Below are 21,091 nucleotides of genomic sequence, written 5' to 3'. Positions count from 1 at the left end.
GAAACGCGCGTCTGGCTATATACAAAATTTTGTTCTGGTATCTATGATGAGTTTATTTATTTGTTGAGTTTGTTAAAGACATCTGTAAAATGTAGGATATAAAAAGTCAAATCACAACAATACAGTTAAATATACAAAACTATAAAAGATACATTTAAGTCTGTGTCATATTAATTGTTATAATTTTTTTTATTGTTTGTCAAATCTTCAGATTGAGCATTGTTGTGCTTTGTAAACTTAACTGCTTTCAGAAAATTATAATACATTTACCTAATGATAAAATTACACCATTTTACTATGTCTGTAATTATATGGCTTTATATTAGATCAGACTGTCTCCACTAAAATTTAGAAGATATGTGTAAAATATAGTGATTAATGAAGTAATTCATTTTCACTAAAGGTTTTGGTTTTATTGAGCGCTGTATCAACTGTAAAAGAGGGACGAAAGATACCAGCGGGAGAGTCAAACTCATAAATCGAAAATAAACTGACAACGCCAAGGCTAAAAATTAAAAAGACAAACAGACAAACAATAGTACACATGACACAACATAGAAAACTAAAGAATAAGCAACACGAACCCCACCATGTAAAACATTCTTTTTGTGAAAGTAATAAAAAGGTTGTTGATATTGATATTCTTCGTGAAATATTTTAAGACTCTTAGAACCAACTTCAAATGTAGGCATGCATACATTATAATATTTTCAAACCTTGAATACTAAACATGCTAAGGTCAGTCACACAATATGCTGGTGGTTTTGAACTTTAAAAACGTTAAGGTATAAATAGTATCCTTCTATTACTGCACAGATTCCTTGTTTGGTATAAATAATTACGCGCTCTACAGTAAAAGAAGTTCCTTATTTTCGAACGTTGCTTGCTGTTTCTAGCTTTTTTAAAGAGTTATACATATAAAAGGACACCACATATGCAATGAAGTTTATTTTTGACCTATACACTTTGATACTGACATGATTGTTGTTTGATACCTAAACCAAACAGGAAAGTTTGGCGCGTTTGTTAAAATTATCTGTAAAATATACGATATAAAAAAGTAAAATCACAAAAATACAGTTAAATATACAACACTATAAAAGATACATTTAAGCCTGTGTCATATTATTTTTGTAAATTTGTGTTATTGTTTGTCAAATCTTAAGAATGTGCATTGTGGTACTTCATAAACTTAACTGCTTCAACAAAGATCAATCATTATACATTTACATAATAATAAAATTACGCCATTTGACTATGATATGTAATTATATGGCTTTATATTAGATCAGACTGTCTCCACTAAATTTAGAAGATATGTATGAAATATAGTGAATAATGAAGGAATTTATTCTTACTAAAGTTTTAGTTTTTATTGAGCGCTGTGTCAAGTGTAAAACATTCTTTTTGTGAAAGTTAAAAAAAAGTTTGCTGGTATTTATATTCTTCGTCAAATATTCTAAGACTTTAAGAACCAACTTCAAATGTAGGCATGCATATAATATTTTTCAAAACCTTGAATACTTAACATGCTAAGGTCAGTTACACAATATGCTGGTGGTTTTGGACTATCAAAACGTTTAAGTATAAATAATACTAGAACACACCCATGATATCGCGGGTCCGTCACTGAATTTAAGTATAAAACTGTGCGTTAACCTTATTTTAGTATTGGTATTGTCATCTGATAAAGTCATGCCGATTTTAAGATACACAGTTTTCTCCGCTTTAAAATCTTTCTGTTTGAACCCGTCGACCTGGAACTTATCAATCATTGTCAATATTAATTATTTAGAAAACAAAAAGGCCTGGAATGGAGTATTTTTTAATGAACAGCATTGTCCTATATTAGTTATAAATAAAGTTGAATTATTTGACTCGCTGTTTTACGTCATCCCCGCTAACAAATTGAAAATTGTAACTACATTTGTAGGTGCCTTATTTTAAGTCCAGAATTTTAGTATTCGTATTGTTATCTTAGAAAGTCTTACTGATTAAAATACTACAATAGGGAACAATTTGACAATGATTGAATTTAGTAGTGTCAACCCTGTGGTTATGACCCGTGTATATAGCAAAATTATAAGGACACCGTTTGGTGGTGCGCCTGTCAGATACGGAATGTACAGATAAAGTAATAGGCAACAGGTGAATATACTTTTGGTATCGGTATCGGATCGACCCGGAACTTGTTAATTATTGGCAATATTAATTATGTGGAAAACAAAAGGGTCTGGAGTGGTGTAATTTTTAATCTACACCATTGTCATATTAGCTATATATAAAGTTGAATTATTTGATTTGTCGTTTTTATCCCATGACGGCTGACAAATTGGACCCCGTTATTTTAGTATTATAGATCCTTCTATTACTACTTGCTAGATATAAATAATAACGCGCTCTACAGTAAAAGAAGTTCCTTGTTTTCGAGCGTTGCTTGCTGTTTCTAGCTTTATCTTTGTTATATTTGTAAGTCAAATTTCTGATTCACCACACGATGTGTTTTCTTTTCGATCAGAACAGTCTTTATGTTATATGTTTTGTATGCACTGCCTGAATCGCTAACCTTATAAAAGAAACTAAAGTGTTTAGGCGGAATTGGTAGTTTTTAAATATCGAAACAAAATAAGCACCAAACAAAGTACATTCTATACATGTAAAGTATTTAAAAGACTCATTTGTGATTTAGTTGCATTATGTCCCTCAACGTTGACATCAAAGATAAACATTCCATGACACGGGTTATGTTCTTCTCATATATGTTATGATGGTATGATACTAAACCCCTAACGGGAAGGATTGTGCCTGATGTCCATATGATGAAATCATAATCTTTCAGTCAGTTTAATTGAAGTCTGGAGCTGGCATGTCAGTTAACTGCTAGTAGTCTGTTGTTATTTATGTATTATTGTCATTTTGTTTATTTTCTTTGGTTACATCTTCTGACATCAGACTCGGACTTCTCTTGAACTGAATTTTAATGTGCGTATTGTTATGCGTTTACTTTTCTACATTGGCTAGAGGTATAGGGGGAGGGTTGAGATCTCACAAACATGTTTAACCCCGCCGCATTTTTGCGCCTGTCCCAAGTCAGGAGCCTCTGGCCTTGGTTAGTCTTGTATTATTTTAATTTTAGTTTCTTGTGTACAATTTGGAAATTAGTATGGCGTTCATTATCACTGAACTAGTATATATTTGTTTAGGGGCCAGTTGAAGGACGCCTCCGGGTGCGGGAATTTCTCGCTACATTGAAGACCTGTTGGTGACCTTCTGCTGTTGTTTTTTTCTATGGTCGGGTTGTTGTCTCTTTGGCACATTCCCCATTTCCATTCTCAATTTTATATACTATGTAAAGTATTTTATTTCTTCAAATCAACATAATTTGTTACACATTGCTACATTCACTTTCTTCGTCGGACGTATCAGGTAATGAACTGTTTGCAAACAAGTAACACGAGAGTGCCGCACGCTTTCACAATACTGTTCTAGAGCACCATGTATCATCCCTTATTTTTGGAGAAGTTTTATTGCTCGGAGTTTGGTTTTCTATTGGATAATGCTGTCAGTCTTCTGCTTGTTTTCGGTTACTCCGTTGCATTGTCAGTTTGTTATCGACTAATGCGTTTGAATATCTATTAGCTTCTATTTTACAAATAAAAAAAAACGTTTCTGTGAATTCAAAGATGCTATTGTTAGAGTGCATTGCTATCTTTGCGTATGCAATACGATTTTATTTTTTGGGGAATAGAGAGAATACGATTGTATAGGAACTGAAATCTTGTTTCTTACAAGCTCAACGTTTTTCTTTGGTAAAATCAACATGTCTACTCCTTAAAGAATTTTGTATATCTAATTTATTGTAGAATTATTTTTTTTTATTTTCAAATACTTAATATGTCATTGTGTGTGAGAGGTGTTACTTGAATATCTTTCGTCAATGTAAAGAGGTGTTAATAGAATAACTTTTGATACGTAAACAGGTGAAAAATAGAGAACCTTTCACCATGTAAATAGGTGTAAATAGAATTTAACATTAACCATGTAAAAAGTAAAATCACAAAAAAAAAGAAGTCAGGAAAAGTCAAAACGAATAGTTTATTATAAAATGCAAAAGCAAAAGCTCAAAACACACAAAACTAATAGATGACAACTATCATATTCCTGACTTGCATGGTATTAATATTTTTCGTATGTAGAAAATAGAGGATTATACCTGTTTTTATAGCGTACTAAATCTCTCACTTGTATGACAGTCGCAAAACTTCGTCATGTAAACAAGTGTAACTAGAATAACTTTTGTCAAGTAAACAGATGCAACTAGACAATTTTCGCTTCGTCACGCAAACAGGTGGAACTAGAAGTACAAGACGAAAGAATAACATAATTTTCCTCAACGTAAACAGGTGTAAAACGATTACCTGTGGACATGTCAACAGCTGGTGTTACTAGAACAACTTTCGTCATGTTAACGGGTATTCCTAGATTAATTTCGTATTATATACAAAGGTTTGAAAACAAGTAGCATAATTGTCAACCAAAAACACTTTTATTTTAACCGTTTTGTTCCGATTTCAGTCTTATTAAATGTTTTACATTTCTGTAAGTAAGTAGCGGTCTTGTAATTGATAAGAATTTCATTTAATTTTAGCAGAAATGGTCTGCAACTCCTTTAGATATGAGGTAGCTTTAAAATATCTCTATATCTTCACATATTATCTCGGTGCAAACATATTTTTTTTGCATGACCGAAACGTTTAATTCGACAGGTAATGTAACTAAACAGATGTAGGTAATGCATTTTCGTATTTACACACAGCAAATTTGAAAAGTCTGAGTGATAAACTTGAATATGTTCCGTGGGTTACTAAGTTTTAGCAAAATACACAAAATGACTGACTCTTTAGATTTAATCACAAAAGAAAACCTTGCAGATTGGCAACCATCTTTGACTAAAGAAAGCGATTAGTGATCGATTATTGCCGGATTATGTGATAAACCTTGGATAACGTCATATGTTATCATGCGGTGACGTAACGAATTGACATATTATCTAAATATCTATGTGCATGAACCTTGTTTCTATTACTGATAAGAACTTAGATTGACATTGCAGTTGTTTTTTTCAGCTTCTTGATTCAAATGTTCTTTTTAATATGTTTTTTTATGAAGAGCAATACGTATATTGTATGAAATTGCTATGTAAAAAGTATTCCTGACTTTGTAAGGCATTTTCAAATGTAGAAAATGTTGGATTAAACCTGGTTTTGCAGCGCTAATCCTCTCACTTTGATGACAGTCTCATCAAATTCCGTTATATTTACAATGATGCGTAAACTAAAGATACATAATAAAGAAAATAGTCAAAATATGGGTACAGCAGTCATCATCGTGTAACAATTTTAAAAGGAACAATTTAACAGAACACAAAAACATATATCTACAAACACATTCATTGATTCGCGTGTCTGACGTCAGAAAATTTTAAACGTCAATAATATTGAATGATTGGGAATTTTTCTTGCTCTTAGTGACAAATATTTTTATTTTACATGACTTTTATTAATCGGTTTTGTAATAACATGAGCAACACGAGCTATTTATACCTCTATATTGGTTCGTAGTAGAATTTAAAAAGGGTATTTATTCATTGTAATAGGGATAGAGGGCATTGCTTTATATATTAAATCGGTGCTGACTTTCTTTTTTTGTGCATGAACGAAGCGCCACATGTGGAGCAGGATCTGCCTACCCTTCCGGAGCACCTGAGATCACCCCTAGTTTTTTGGTGGGGTTCGTGTTGTTTATTCTTTAGTTTTCTATGTTGTGTCATGTGTGTTGTTGTTTGTTTGTCTTTTTTTTCATTTTTAGCCAAGGCGTTGTCAGTTTGTTTTAGATTTATGAGTTTGACTGTCCCGTTGGTATCTTTCGTCCCTCTTTTAATTCCACAAGTAATGTAGCTAAACAGATGTGGGTTATTCATTTTCGTATTTGCACACAGCAAATTTGAAAAGTCTGAGTGATTAACTTGAATATGTATTATATGTTTCGTGGGTTATTAAGTTTTAGCAAAAACCACAAAATGACTGACTCTTTAGATTTAATCACAAAGGATAACCTTGCAGATTGGCAGCCATCTTTGACTAAAGAAAGCGATTAGTGATCGATTATTGCCCGGTAATGTGATAAACCTTGGATAACGTCATATGTTATCATGCGGTGACGTAACAAATTGACATATTATCTAAATGTCTATGTGCATGAACCTTGTTTCTATCACTGATTAGAACTTAGATTGACATTGCAGTTGTTTTTCAACTTCTTGATTTAATATGTTCTTCGATATCTATTTTCATACGTATATTGTATGAAATCGCTATGTATTATTGAATTGTGACTAAAATCTTCCTGCTTTTAAAATTAAAAACTAACAATTTGCAGTATTCTGAATATAGGTGGAACTTTGAGGAGGGTACACTAGTTGAGTTTGAGCAAACGGTTTAACACAGTGAACATATTAAACCCTTGATAAAGATGTATATAAAAATGTAAATAAAGAAAAATATCATATCATCTCCACCAAGCAAGCTTTATTTTCCTTGTAAAATATTTTCAGTATAAATTTTAAATCGGTAATTATTCCACAACGGAATTTATATGTTTGTTATCATTGTGATAGGTATGAAGGGCATTGCTACTTGCATCCGTTTTCAATGGAACTTGAAGTTGTAAACGGAAAAGATCTATATCCTTCCCCCTTTTTTTTATTGAAATTCAAAATGGAAGAACGTTAAAATAATGTTAAAGTTATAAAATTTCAATGAATTTCAAGAAAATGTTTGTACTGATTCAGGTATATGACAGTTGTTATCCATTCGTTTGATGTGTTTGATTTTGACATTTACCTACAACTTTCCGTTTTGAATTTTCCTCGGAGTTCGATATTTTTGTTGTTTTACTGTCTACCGAATGACGCATGTGACAAAAGGTCACTATAATATAAACAACAATTGGCATCTAAAATTTGAAGATAAGTGTTAACTAATATTTCATAACTATACTTGGTGTTAAACGTGTTGCTTCTTCCACTAGAGGTAAGTAAGGCTCCGTATTATCTACTTATATTGAAGATTTTATCAGATGACAACCACTTTGTACACAATTTCCCCTAATCCTGTCAAGCATCTGCCTTATATCAGAGAAACAGTACTGTCGAATCAACATAAGATATGTCTGATTATTTATTCGATGGTGATAAGTTATATGCTTTTGTCAGTAGTCGTCCATCTACAGAATGGTCAGTTTGATTGTGTTAGTTAAAATTGATGGATTGCTCTCCCCTTGAAATTGGTACTGTATAATACTGATTTTACCGCGATAAATTATGTTACAATTGTTGCGTTTATCTGCAAGAACATTATAGTCGAGGCATTAAAATAGACATTTGAATAAGCATTGGAATCAACACGTCTTTTTCGTACATTAATTAATTTAATTATCTTCGTTTTTGTTCTTCATCGATTTCTGTAGACGAAACGCACGTCTTGTGTACACTATTATAAGCCTGCTTCCTTTTATGAGTTGATGATTAGACTTTTTTTTAACACATTCATGCAAAAAGAAGGTGCTTAAATTAAAACTGCGATTCGGTGAGCACAATTGTTGTGCTTCACCTGTGTGATGTCGCCTATTCTTAGTTCCATTTGTGGTTCAATGTATCAAAATAACATAAAAAGCAGAAAATTGTTTGAAGGCTACAATTTGAAATTATACATGTAGGGTTATATCATATACATTAGTCTTTCCAACAGTCTCTGTTTTAAAAATGTACACCAATATGTGAAACCTTTAACCTATGATCCAATGTAAATCTGATAATCCGACACATCTAATTAGTTTTCTAAATTAAAACAAAATATTTTTTTTTGAAGTTTGGACGTACATTTTTATAAGTTAAAAAACTAACAACAGATATTATTTTTGCTGAATAATTGAATCCATAGACAAACGAATTGAAATGTCCAGAAAAAACGCATCTTTTGACGAACAAATAACCTATTAACTCATATCTGCTCTGATGAGGAGTATGTAGTCACATTTAATTAAAACCACATCTTATATTTTATATTAAGCATGCAGTTGCAACCTTGGAATGAACAAACTTTATATTGATTATGCACTTTTATTTGAGAATGTGCTAAATATTTCAAATATCATATACATACATTAACTAACGATATGTCGCGACATATAAGCTCTTTTTAACTACATACCATAAAAATTATTATTACAACAATTAGTATGGGATCACTTTAGCATTCATCTTTCTGGTTAGCTATTAACTATGAACGTCTTTTAATCGTTATGATAAATTGAGGATATCATTTCAGCAGCTAATAAACCTAACGTCATTAACTTTTCTAGCAATAATAACATTTATAACGGTAATTTGTTTTCATGATGATTTCGGCATTATAAGGAATTTGGTTTGTGTATCGACTTATTGTACTAGTTTTTGTAATAATGTAATTATTTTCTGGAACAGAAAGTGTGTAGGAACAAATAAAAAATGTAAAGTCAATACTAATTTCACACACAAAGTAAATAAAAAACATAAAAATGTGTCATATCCCTACTTTCTTCATATGAACAATTGCCATACCAACCAAATAATGAACAAAATACAAGAAAAACTAAAATATTGAATCATTAAAACATAAGGTCCTACGAAAATTTGCTAGTTATTCATTTCGAGAGAGTAAATCATAAACTGATCTGTCAATGGGTTAAATAGTGGCCATCATTGCGAATGACCCTGTTTGATTTTTAAACTGTGTAGACTTGTCAGAGCGATGTTTTATCCTGCAGCTAAATGTTCAGATATCAACAATTACGTATACATTGTATGATGAAAATATATTTCCCTTTCAAATTGTAGTCGGGTATACGTACATATATATGTAATCAGCTCTGGATATTTTCTTACATTTACGCAAAGCATGTAGTTTCTGGTAATGCAATGTAAAGTATGATCTTCAAGTCTGCATGTTATTGAAATGATAATAATCAGTGATAACAAAACACAAATATTTATCTCAATAATAAGAAACTTATCACAACTTATAAAAGACATATGTTGTAAATATTGCAATTATTCTTCAATAATATCATTATGGAAAATTCGCAATGAATATGTCAGGACATTTGCCAAGGTTAAACATGCACGTGTGTCGAATTTATCACAAATCAATCACCAGAGGTGCAAAAACGCATCATTTATAACGGAATAAAAATACCTTGGAAAATAACTCTGACAGTAATGAATTGATATCGACCAATTACCTATAAGAAATCTTGTTATTTACACTGCAAACGATGTATCAATTTATTTACCTGATTTGAGAATAATTTTCAACCACGTGTTTATCTAATTGGCGCTAAAAGCATGTAAACGTCACTTCCTATGAAGGGAGATCCCCAATCTTAGTCTAGCGTAGATACATGTTTCGTATCATCAGACAAATAATAGATCAGCACGTGGTATCCCGTCAATCAAAAAAGTTGCAAAGAATATGGTAACAAGTGCCAGTTGTCATTTTCATCAAATTAGTTTCTTTTTTTTTTCTTTTTGTGTGATTTAAATTCACATATATCTCCAAAGACTTTGCTTTATCTATGATTATGTGAATTAGTTTGGATAATTTATTCTGTAAACCATTTACGGGATTCTTACACCCTAATCAAGGTAAGTTTGTTTTACTCAAATGAAAAAAAAAATAACCACTTGTTGAATAAATTTTTGGATGGTAATTAATACTAGTAATTAGAGCACTAGGGTCTGACGTATCATAAGTGGTTTATTACGTAACATAGAAAGTATAATAAGTATAAATATTATAAACAGACTTAAAGTTACCGCGGTTTCTGATGTAATCTAACGGTAGGTAGTTACATATATTTTATTTTGTATTATCTGTGTTATCTAGAAGCTTACGTTTTAATTTTCTTTTAAATACTAAGGACTTTCTACCCCAGGAATATATTACCTAATCTGCATGTATTTGGCAAAAACTTCGGAATTTTAATCCCTCAATGTTTTGTATATCGTTCTTATTTTTTATCCCTTTTTAATTTTCTATTCGAGCCTCACTGATGTATTTTAAAGACAAAACGTTTGTCTGACGTTATATAGTTTTTTAAATCTTGGTACAAAATGTATATATGATGAGTTATTTTTATAGAAGCTTACGTTTCAAGATTACTTGTGGGCCTATTAGTCCTGACATATTCTGTAAAAGTTATCTTCCTTTCTTAAATTCTATATAATGTATTTCCCTCTAAATGTAAAAAATAAGGTTTGCGACAAAGGTTCATAAACTTTAGAAACAGTTTTTCAAAAAATATCTTAATTAAATCTTTATATCATTTCTGCATAATTTGTTAAATATTAGAGTGCAGTTGGTGAAATTTGGATCGTCTGCAACCAGTCACTAGTTTTGGGAAAGTTTATGAAATATAACGGTATGTGTTATAAGTATTTTGCCTTTATCAAAAATAAGACCCAGATGTATCTGATGAAGATTTTTCAAGTCGCTTACACTGTGATGTTTGTACTGTAATTGTTATGGTACTTTAATTTTAAAACATTTGAACATAGCAAAAAAAGGCATGTTCTTAGTAATTTTATTGGTTGAATAATTAGATCTCGCATACGAAGATGTGTTGTGCAGTTTTTTTCTACAGTTGAGCACTTTTGACTGTCATTTGGAGTTTTATCTTCGTGTTTCGTCATCATTTGTTTCTGACTGATGATTAATAGTGCATTGTCAATGTGTCGGACCTTTTCCCTCTTTAGTGTTTGTCAATTGAATGTTTCGTTAAAACCAACCATGTATTAGTCCAAATAAAACTTGAGTACATGTCATTTACTTATTCAGCGTATGATATACAAGTATCAATGAATATTGGTTAAAACCTAGAATAAATGCATGTTAAGGTCGGCGATTTAAAGATGCGGGTGCCGTAGTAATTAAAGTAGTCGTTAATCATTCTCAACATTTGATATGTCGGACAGTACATGTCTTACCAGCATAGATTTTCATCACGTATGATTTGCTATTATATGAAACAAATGAATGGGGACATAGTGACTGCTGTGGTATTTGGTTATATTTTCTAAAGGTTAGCATAGTTGTGCTATTGTGCTGTTGTGCAAATGTAGAAATTAATGTATATGAGGTGTACAATATGTGACGTTGTCCACGATAATTTGCTAACATTTGAACGTGTTTTAATGAAACGTGCACATTGCATTAATATAAATATATGAAAATGTAGAACAACTTTCACTGAGACACACACCCCTTTTCGAAGACCACATGACGTAGGATTTGGTAACTACATGTTACTGTATCTCCTTCAATAATGACCAAAACCAATACCGCATATCAAACGGTATTTGATTCAGCTCATATGAATTTCTATTTGAAAGTTTAAATATCACTACAGCCTAAGTGGACACAATAAGATATCTTTTGGACTAAAACAGCTTTATCGTTCATTTTTTACATAAATAAGGCCGTTAGTTTTCTCGTTTGAATTGTTTTACATCGTCTTATGGGGGGCTTTTATAGCTGACTATGCGGTATGGGCTTTGCTCATTGTTGAAGGCCGTACGGTGACCTATAGTTATTAATGTCTGTGTCATTTTGGTCTTTTGTGGATAGTTGTCTCATTGGCAATCATACCACATCTTCTTTTGTATATTATGGATAAACAATACAAACAAAACCATATTTATGTAGGTGGCATCGTTCCTGGTTTCTAAGATGAGTTTATTTAGTTTTAAACCAAGTTATGATATCATATTCGATGATCTATAATATTTGTTTTGTACCCAGTTTTATATGTAAATACCGTATAGTAGGCTAGAAACCCACTTTTATATGTAAATACCGTATAGTAGGCTAGAAACCCACTTTTATATGTAAATACCGTATAGAAGGCTAGAAAGATTTTTGCTGCATTATCTCATTTCTGTTAAATTGTGGTTTTAATATTTATGGTAACCACAAAATTTTACGTCCTCGTGCATTAAAGAAAAAGCATAACTGAAAACGTACAGAAGCTAGAGAAGTGGTTTTGTAGAAATTTGGTTTAGTATACACATTGCTCTTGTTAATTTGTCGTCAAGACAGCATTGTAACACGCGAATCCACACTATAAATTATTATCAATTATACATTTATGATATTATTACATATGAACGATAGTTGGCAGGTAAATAACAATTGTATTAACAAAACAAGAGAAAACTATTCTCATTTCACCTACACAGTCTGTGAGTTTATTCATATTCTGAAAGAAAAAAAAGGAGCTTTACTTTTTGGCATAAATGTAGAAAAACATAAATTTGTTCCGTATACATTTGGGGAAGATACAGAACCAAAATGTATGACAAAAACATTGCGCAACACGTATCTTCGCAAATTGTTATGCTAGTTTTTTCAGATAAGAACTGTGTATACAGTAACCAAAATAAATATGCCTATTAGCACCCTTTATGTCATGTTGTAACAATCAGATACTTATAATTAAAGCCCCAACAGACTTATGTCTATCAAAAGATAATAATGACAAGGGAACACTATAGCTTCGTCACAAACAACCTGTTATCTGTTTGATTGGTTGTTGGTTGCTAAACGTCCAGTGACAAATAGTTCTTGCTTGTTCAAGAGGAACTTGTAATATGCATGATTGAATGTAAATAACTATTGAATTGGTGAGTTTTCCATTATAACCACGGCAAATTAATTAACAGGAATAACATAGCATCATTATGAACCAGGGGCGGATTTAGGCGGGGGCGTGGCGGGCGTGCCCCCCCCCCCCCCTAATATTTGCAAAGCATGGATTGTCCTCAGCTCAATAAAGTATCTGAACAGACGACGAATATTAATCTCGTCGCATTGCATCTGTTTTAACATTCAAAGAAGTATATAAAACAGTAAGTTTAACAGAATCAACGTGATTACTAATAACATGAATAAACTGACCTACGGTTTATTTATAAGTTCTATAAATATATTATACTTCATCGCGGTACTCATGGTACTGCGTTTGGTGAAAAAATATCATAGGCTTTTAGCAGTTCAAGTAAAACAATGTGACATGATAGTTGCGGATTTTATAAACAATTGCTTTGATAAGTTTAAAAACAACCCTACCTCACTTTCCCACGAAGTATGTGAAAGTGCCCTACCTGCGGTTGGGTTGGTTATTTCATTTATGGCACGGCCAAGAAAACAGTCCTGTTTAAATTCTTTCTTAATGAAAGATAGGAATACTGGTTCAGGCGAAAAGTTCGTTTATTAATTTGTATCATTGTTTAACATCTCTGTATGATATCAATATATGTTTCTCACTTTCAACATGTAAAGTTTGGCGAAGCATGCATAAACGGTAAAGGCCCCCAACCCGTACTACCGTATTACATAGGATCCCACGAAAATAAACATATCTTCGCAAGGACCTCATTCTGATTTTACTGGTTTGCGGTAGAAATGTATATAAAAAGTTTGACACGACCTCCGGAAATAGAAGAAAAGAAAAATTAAGAAAAGACAATTAAAAATCGCTGGCAAAAGTAGAAATTCTTGTTTCAAAATCTTATATTGGTCGGTGAGCTATTATTGAGTCAATAAATAGAAACTCGCAGATTTATTGTTAATTATACTGATTACAAATTGTCAGGGGTGGATTTATGCGGGTTTAGCTTGAAACTTAAATTTCTCGCTAATTTTACCACAAAATATTTATTTCTCGCCACGCTTGGCAAGATATCTACATTGCACCCTCTCTAGAAGAATATTTCAATAATTTCGATAATAATACCTCAAAAAAAAATTCGCCTCGCTCCGCTCGGCGGAAATTTAAGTTTGCGCCCCCCTAACCGAAAATCCTGGATCCGCCCCTGTGAACATCACATGTGACTAAACAAAATACAGCAACATGCTGTTACTCCCATGTCGAAAAGTATAAATAATGAACTAAACCGCTAATTTTCTAAATACGTCTACTCACACCAAATAATGACATGGGAACACAATAGCATCTCATACGTCTACTCTCGCCAAATAATGACATGGGAACACAATAGCATCTCATACGTCTACTCACACCAAATAATGACATGGGAACACAATAGCATCACATACGTCTACTCTCACCAAATAATGACATGGGAACACAATAGCATCACATACGAACCCTGCTTAATCATGATGTCTGACTGTACTTAAAAAGCAGAACTATGTCCTTGAATTTCAGAATCAGGGCCGTAACTACCTATGAGGCAGGGGAGGCAGTTCAGGGGAGGCAACTGCCTCCCCTGAATTTTCTACACCAAAATTTTTTTTGGAAGTTAGAAAATGATATATTGACAATATGTACACGAAGAACTTGAATTTATATTATAAACAACACAAGTTTACAGTTTTACCATAGTTTTAACTGTGTTATCATGGTATGTGATATATGTCATTTTCCGGACTTTTGATCGATAGTGAAACGTTTCAGTATTATTATTTTTTTTCGTGTGGCCGTCCGTCATGTTATTCGTTATTCGTATGAGAACACATATGAAACTTTGCTTTCGACAATTTTGAATAAAACTTAACTGCTCACATTTATTAAGGAGCTCAATTAAGCAGAGGACGTAAGTTCCCTTTGTATTGTGAATCTTTTATGATATCGGAAATTCGTTACCGGCTGAATCAGCTGTTGGGATATATTTTTAACGTCTCCCGATCGTATGAGAACAACAATGTCATTATGGTCAATGTCTTAGTAGTTTAACACTCCCATTCGTTGTAGCAGGGACTTTCTATACTAAGTATATACTAGTATAGAAATATTATCTTGTTGTAGTTATATACATGTCTGTTCAGCTTTCAACAATATTGAAATTCAAGGTCCTCGATAAAAAGAATATCTTGCGTTCTATGATCTTGCTTTATATGTTTTGCTAACAAAATAATCTTTAAATACAGATAATAATTGTTTGCATAAAAATTGCTTCCAGGATCCAGCAATACTGATGGAAATCGAAGGAAAACGGGTCATTTTTAGCCACTGATTTTATTGAGAGAAAACCAAAAAAATCCGCGTTCACGATGTATTTAAAGTTAATAATTATAGGCCAAAGTACGGCCTTCAGGACGGAGCCTTCGCTCACCCCGAACAAAAACCTCAGCTTGTTTTTGCATAAAAATTGCTTCAAGTTTCAAGCAATACTGATGTTTACTAAAGTAAGGAAAAAGGGTCATTTTTAGCCATTTTACTGAGAGAGAAAAAATCGGCGAGGGGCTGCGCCCCAACCCCCTAATCTTGAGGGCCTCAATCGGCGGCCTCCCAACCCCTGCCTCCCCTGAATTCAAACCCTAGTTACGGCCCTGAGAATGTATATAGAGAACAAAAATTCAGTTTGATTTTTTCGTCTAATCAAAGCAAGTAATATCACTGGAAAACCAAAGCATCATTATAATGCTCACTTGTGACTGTACTAAGTAAAAGCAACAACATATAAATTTCGTGTCGGAATGTACATAAAAAACGGGAGGAATAAAAATACGCCTATTCACAGCAAATAACGCCAATATTGTAATATGCATGTTTACCACCAAACTTTTAAACTTATAATGAGATAAGTCGAACACAATATTACCAATACGAACACCTAATTATAATATTTGACTATACTTAAAAAGCAGAAACATGCATGTCCCTTGCATTTCGCAATGTACATATAGAGAACAAAAATGCAATTTGTATTATTCGTCTAACCACAGAAAATAATATCACGGGAAAACCAAAGCATTCTTATAATTATCACGTAGGACTGTACCACGGGAAAACCAAAGCATTCTTATAATTATCACGTAGGACTGTACTGAGAATAAGCAACGACCTGTACCGTTCATATCGGAATGTACATAACGAACAAAAAAGCAAATTTTATTATTCGTCTAACTGCAGCAAGAATAATGCATGGCAACACCAAATTATCGTCACGTACCTACTGTACGTCTGTCCCAATGAAAAATCAAAGCATCATTATAATTCTTACATGTGACTGTACTAAGGAAATGCAACAACCTGTAACTTTCATGTCGGAATGTACATAAAGAACAAAAAAGTAACTAGTACAATGCTAGTTATTTATTTCATCTGTTTGAGATGGAAGTAATTGACAAAGAGGAAGTAATAACGTATAGGTGATGGTACGTAGTGTGCTGTTAATTAGAAGTAGTGGTATAACTATTTATACTTATCTATATGCTTCGTTTGAAGTCTCTTGCAATTGATTATGAATTTAGATGAAATGCATGTTCCCGACAGTTGGTTTTCTCGTTGTAGAGTATTACATATACATATTGTTGGATTAGTAATTTATGAATCATTGGCTTTCATTTATTTAAATATCGTTCAGAAAATTATGGACATAGACTATGTTTCTTGCTTGTTGAACTTCCTTAACGATTTCACAATTGCGATTTTATCGCCATTCCCACGGTATAAGACAAAGTGGGGTACATTTCATGTTGCGCAAGCTTAAGATTGTATTGTATAATATATACTTACGGTACCCTCAAAATGTTTCATCGTTACAATTTTCATGTTTATTTAATAATAAAATTATGGGTATAGACTATGTTTCATGCAGGTTAAACTTCTTTAACGATTTCACAATTACTAATTAATCGCCATTCCCACGACAAAAGACACAAGTGGTGTACGTTTCATGTTGCGCTAGATGGTATGAAGAAAAATACCCTTAAAGTTCTCCAATATGTTCCATAGTCACAATTTTCATGTTTGCTGAATAAGAAAATTTTGGATATAGACCATGTGTCTTGCAGGTTGAACTCCCTTAACGATTTCACAATTGGTGTACGTTTCATGTTGCACAAGATGGTATTTGAGTACGATACACTTTACGGTACTCTTAAATGTTTCAAAGTCAAAATTTGCATGTTTGCTGAATAATAAAATTATGGGTAAAGACTATGTTTCTTGCAGATTGAACTCCTTTAACGATTTCACAATTGCTAATTAATTGATATTCCAACGGTATAAGACAAAGTACTGTTCGTTTCATGTTGCGCAAGATGGTATTGAGTAAGATACACTTACGGTACCTCAAAGATGTTCCGTAGTCACAATTTTCATGTTTGTTAAATTTTATCGACATTTTAATGATAATGTTCGCTTAATGTATAGAAAAAAGCTATAAATAACCTCGTTTTAAATTTGATTAAATTTGATGTGTGTATTTTTGCCTAGAAAATTTATCAAACTGATATTTTAAATTATATTTCATTCCTGTGGTTTCATACTATATGATATGATATTGAACAATGAATATGCATTCAGTATAACCGACAATGTGGGTTTTTTTTACTCGTTATTGAAGGAAGTACAGTTGTCTATAATTGCTTACATTCACTTCATTTGAACTTGGGAAGATATTTGTTTAAATTCAAATCATACCACATCTCCTTATTTTTGTTATAAATATTCTCGTCTTAGGTCTATATCATACCTGCAGATAATTTTTATTTATAAATCAGGGAGCGAAAATTACCTTTCATTTCTCAGAAAACTCAGAGAGTTTGGTGGGGTTTAAACATAAATAGAAAATAATGGATAAAAGCACATCATATTTTGCTTAAAATCAAGAAATGACAAAATGGGTCAATCTGTAAGTTTGATCTGACTGTCTAAATGACAATTCCAAGATCTAGAGTCGAATACGGAAATTGTTTTAAAGTTCCCGATTTTGTTATTTTTATCTTTTTAATTTTGTCTTTTATAGAGTTTTTTTAAGTCGATGCTCGAGTCATATTTTTTCTTTTTTCACGCCTAAGGATCGTATGTCTATATATATGAAGATTCTAAAATATGGAAACGAAAATTCGGAAATCGTATTTTATTTTTTCTATCTTTTGAAACTGTATTTACAAAGCTATTTGAAACCGTAACTCTGATCATATACTTCGCCTATCTTACGATTTAGACACTTGAGAGAAAGTCAGATATATCTACGTTCGACAGTGTATAATGCTCTTAAGTTTCAATGCACTTAGTAATTCAAAGAGCTAGTTAAAGTTATCAAAAATATAAATTTTCAAAAATATCACAAGATACTGATAAGCAAGGAGAAATACATAGTGAAAAATTATAACTGCTGATTCTATCAAATATCAAGCCGTGTTTTATCATTTATCTTTGGTGTATTAAATATAGCTTCGGTTTATTGGCATTAAATTATAAATACCACTTTGACGTTAGTTTTCCTTGGTTTCAAATTTATGAATGTTGTACGTCTTTAGATATACTGTGTTTCCCACTAAAACTACATAGACACGTTATTTATTGGTACGTGCACGATATATATAGATTATATCATAACGCCTTGGATTACAGTATGTTTTGGGGAAATTTATTCTTTAAAAAAATATAAAATACAAGAATTGACGAGACATATCAAAAGTTGTGGCTAGAATACATGTTTTTTTTTTTTTAATTATTATATTTTTTTTATATTTTTTTTGTGTTCAAATAAGGCCGTAGATTTTGTAAATTAAATTGTTTCGAATATTTCATGGAGGGGCCTTTTATAGCTGACTAAACTGTTTGAGTTTTTCTCGTTTTTTGAAAGCCGTAAATTTGCCTATAATTATAGATTATCGTTGATCATCTCAACGAGATTGATTTTCTCGCTTGAGCCGGTACGGCGAAAGCGAGAAAAAACAATCGAGTTGAGATGACAAATGATAATCTGTTTGTAGCTATTTTACCTATGACGCTGTTGTTAATTTTATGTCAATTTCATCAACAACATCACATGCGTCCTTAGTTTCTAGCGATAATTTTCCATCTTAAGCGAGTAGCATCATATGAAAAATTATCACAAAAAAAGATCAAAGGAAAGATGCAAAAAATAGCGTTCATTTCTTACATCTCCTTCATTTAAACTTTGGTGGATTGTTGTCGCATTTGCAGTCACACCACATCACCTTATTCTTATATTTATTTCCATATATACACTTTTGTTGAATTTGATAGTGCCATATTTTCACACACCATGATTTAACATAATTGCTCATGCATTGTATATGGTAGTAACGCCTACTCGGCAGTTGTATGTTAGAAATATGTATAAACAAGGCAATAACAGCTAATTGTCCGAACGTGTGTACATAAATGTAAAGTATTTTGTTCCAAGGCGATTGATAGCCAAATTATAGGTGTTTGTCAGTGATCAGTTAGCTCTGTATTTCTCTTAAGAGAGTGAATTAGAAACGGAAAGCAGCAATAGATTCGTTTTGTGTCATGACACAAATTAACCTTTTTTTTATTATAAATTTTTTAGATAAATACACGTAAAATCAAAAACCACAAAATATATTGTTTTTGCATTTGACACAGCTTTTCGGAATTTTCGATTTTTTAAGCTTTACAGCTTCGTGTTGCATTTTGCCTTTAATAAACAAAAAAATGAGCTCCACTTTGATTTTTTGTGTTGTAGACGAAACGCATGTCTGGCGTACAAAATCATAAATTTGGAATCTTAAGTGTGTTTCCCCCAAAATCAGTTTGTTGCACTTTATATTTACAGGAAAAGAAAACATGCAGACACAACGAACACTTTTTCATTATCTTTATAATTGTTAAAACATAGATGCATGTCATTTTGTTTGTTTCTTCATCTAGAACAAAGACATTTCGTCTTGGACAATTTCTAAACATAGAGTACGTACTATAATGATCCATTTGACAGATAATGAGTATGCTCTGAGACCACCTGACATCTAAAGTACAAATTGTTTAACCAATCATGGTCCGTATGCATTAAGCTACATAGTACTGAAGAATGGACGATTTTTTCGTCATGGGCAACGATAAATTAGCACTACGATGGGATTTCACAACGTTAAGTGGTTTTGTGCATACGGGCCCTGAACTTGTTACATGTATATTATATTCTAATGAAACAACGTTTGTAACGTTCATTTTGATTGGATAACGTCACTTTTTTTACATGGCATAAATTGACAATTGATGCTATGGGACGTACGCGCAAGCGCAGACGACATATTGCAGATTTTAATTACATGTTTTAACGTTGTTTTCTGTCAGTTTCATTAGAATGGAGATAACAATATTGTATTTTAAGCTCCGACGGCATCAATCGGGGATTTGATGGTCGCAAATACACGTTTACTGTCTCCGCTAACGCGTCGCCAGTAAACTTAATTTGCGACCATCAAATCCCCAATTGATGCCGTCGGAGCTTGAAATACAATACAGTTATCTCCTAAATGGATATCACCGTTAAATGATTAAATTGTATTTGAAAAGTTAATACTAGACAATTTTAACTAAAACAAGATATGACCTGCATCGTAAAGAAATCTTAATACCCTACTCAAATTATTTCAATACATCTGATAACTTGATTTGGCTTGAAAAATCGGTATGGAAAGTATGTTTATGTTAAAAAATTGAGTTGATATATAAGAACCATACAAACAAACCAGAATTCATCTTTTATTTCGTATTTGAATGTTAATAAATCTATCATAGCTGACACATTTACATGTACGTGCACGTGACTTCTATATAGCGCGGCTCATCTATACTATTAAACGAGAAGACCTCATTTTGTGTGTCGCTTCTCTTCCTTCCACAATAAATCAATGCCTCTGTGTCCTATAGGTAACATGCATAGTCGCATTTGTCATCCATTCTTATGATTATTCATATTGAGTTATTTAGGGAGAAAACCGACAAAAAAGGAGTCCGGATATGATTCCGTCATCAGACTGACTTTTAGTCATAGATAAGACTTCCGGTTTGAAACATGCACAAACACAACCAATCGTATAATAGATTACAAAAAATGAAAAATAAATAAGCCAATCAAATCGTTCTTCATATCATGGTGTTTAGATCGCAAGAACCACAACTATTATACCTCCTTATAGAGGACAATTATTTTTCGCGTTTATCTACATGTAAACTACGATTA

General features: G+C 32.2%; 1 protein-coding gene across 3 annotated transcripts in view; it reads left to right on the top strand.

Moving 5' to 3' along the window:
• Positions 1-9,509: 9,509 nt before the first annotated feature.
• Positions 9,510-21,091, top strand: part of LOC143059534 (innexin unc-9-like) — a 156,846-nt gene continuing 145,264 nt past the window's right edge. The window contains exon 1 of one of the 3 annotated variants that reach the window (XR_012973506.1): positions 9,510-9,742. The gene's annotated coding sequence lies outside the window, so the exon portion shown is untranslated. Of the gene's footprint in view, positions 9,743-9,835; positions 9,938-21,091 lie in introns of those variants that run through there. The other 2 variants (XM_076233049.1, XM_076233050.1) reach the window with 2 other exon arrangements.

The sequence above is a fragment of the Mytilus galloprovincialis genome, chromosome 14 (genome assembly GCF_965363235.1).
Source record: "Mytilus galloprovincialis chromosome 14, xbMytGall1.hap1.1, whole genome shotgun sequence".
In the NCBI taxonomy this organism is placed as follows: Eukaryota; Metazoa; Mollusca; class Bivalvia; order Mytilida; family Mytilidae; genus Mytilus; species Mytilus galloprovincialis.
The sequence above is the reverse complement of the archived record's forward strand: the minus strand, read 5'-3'. Positions and strand labels throughout refer to the sequence as shown.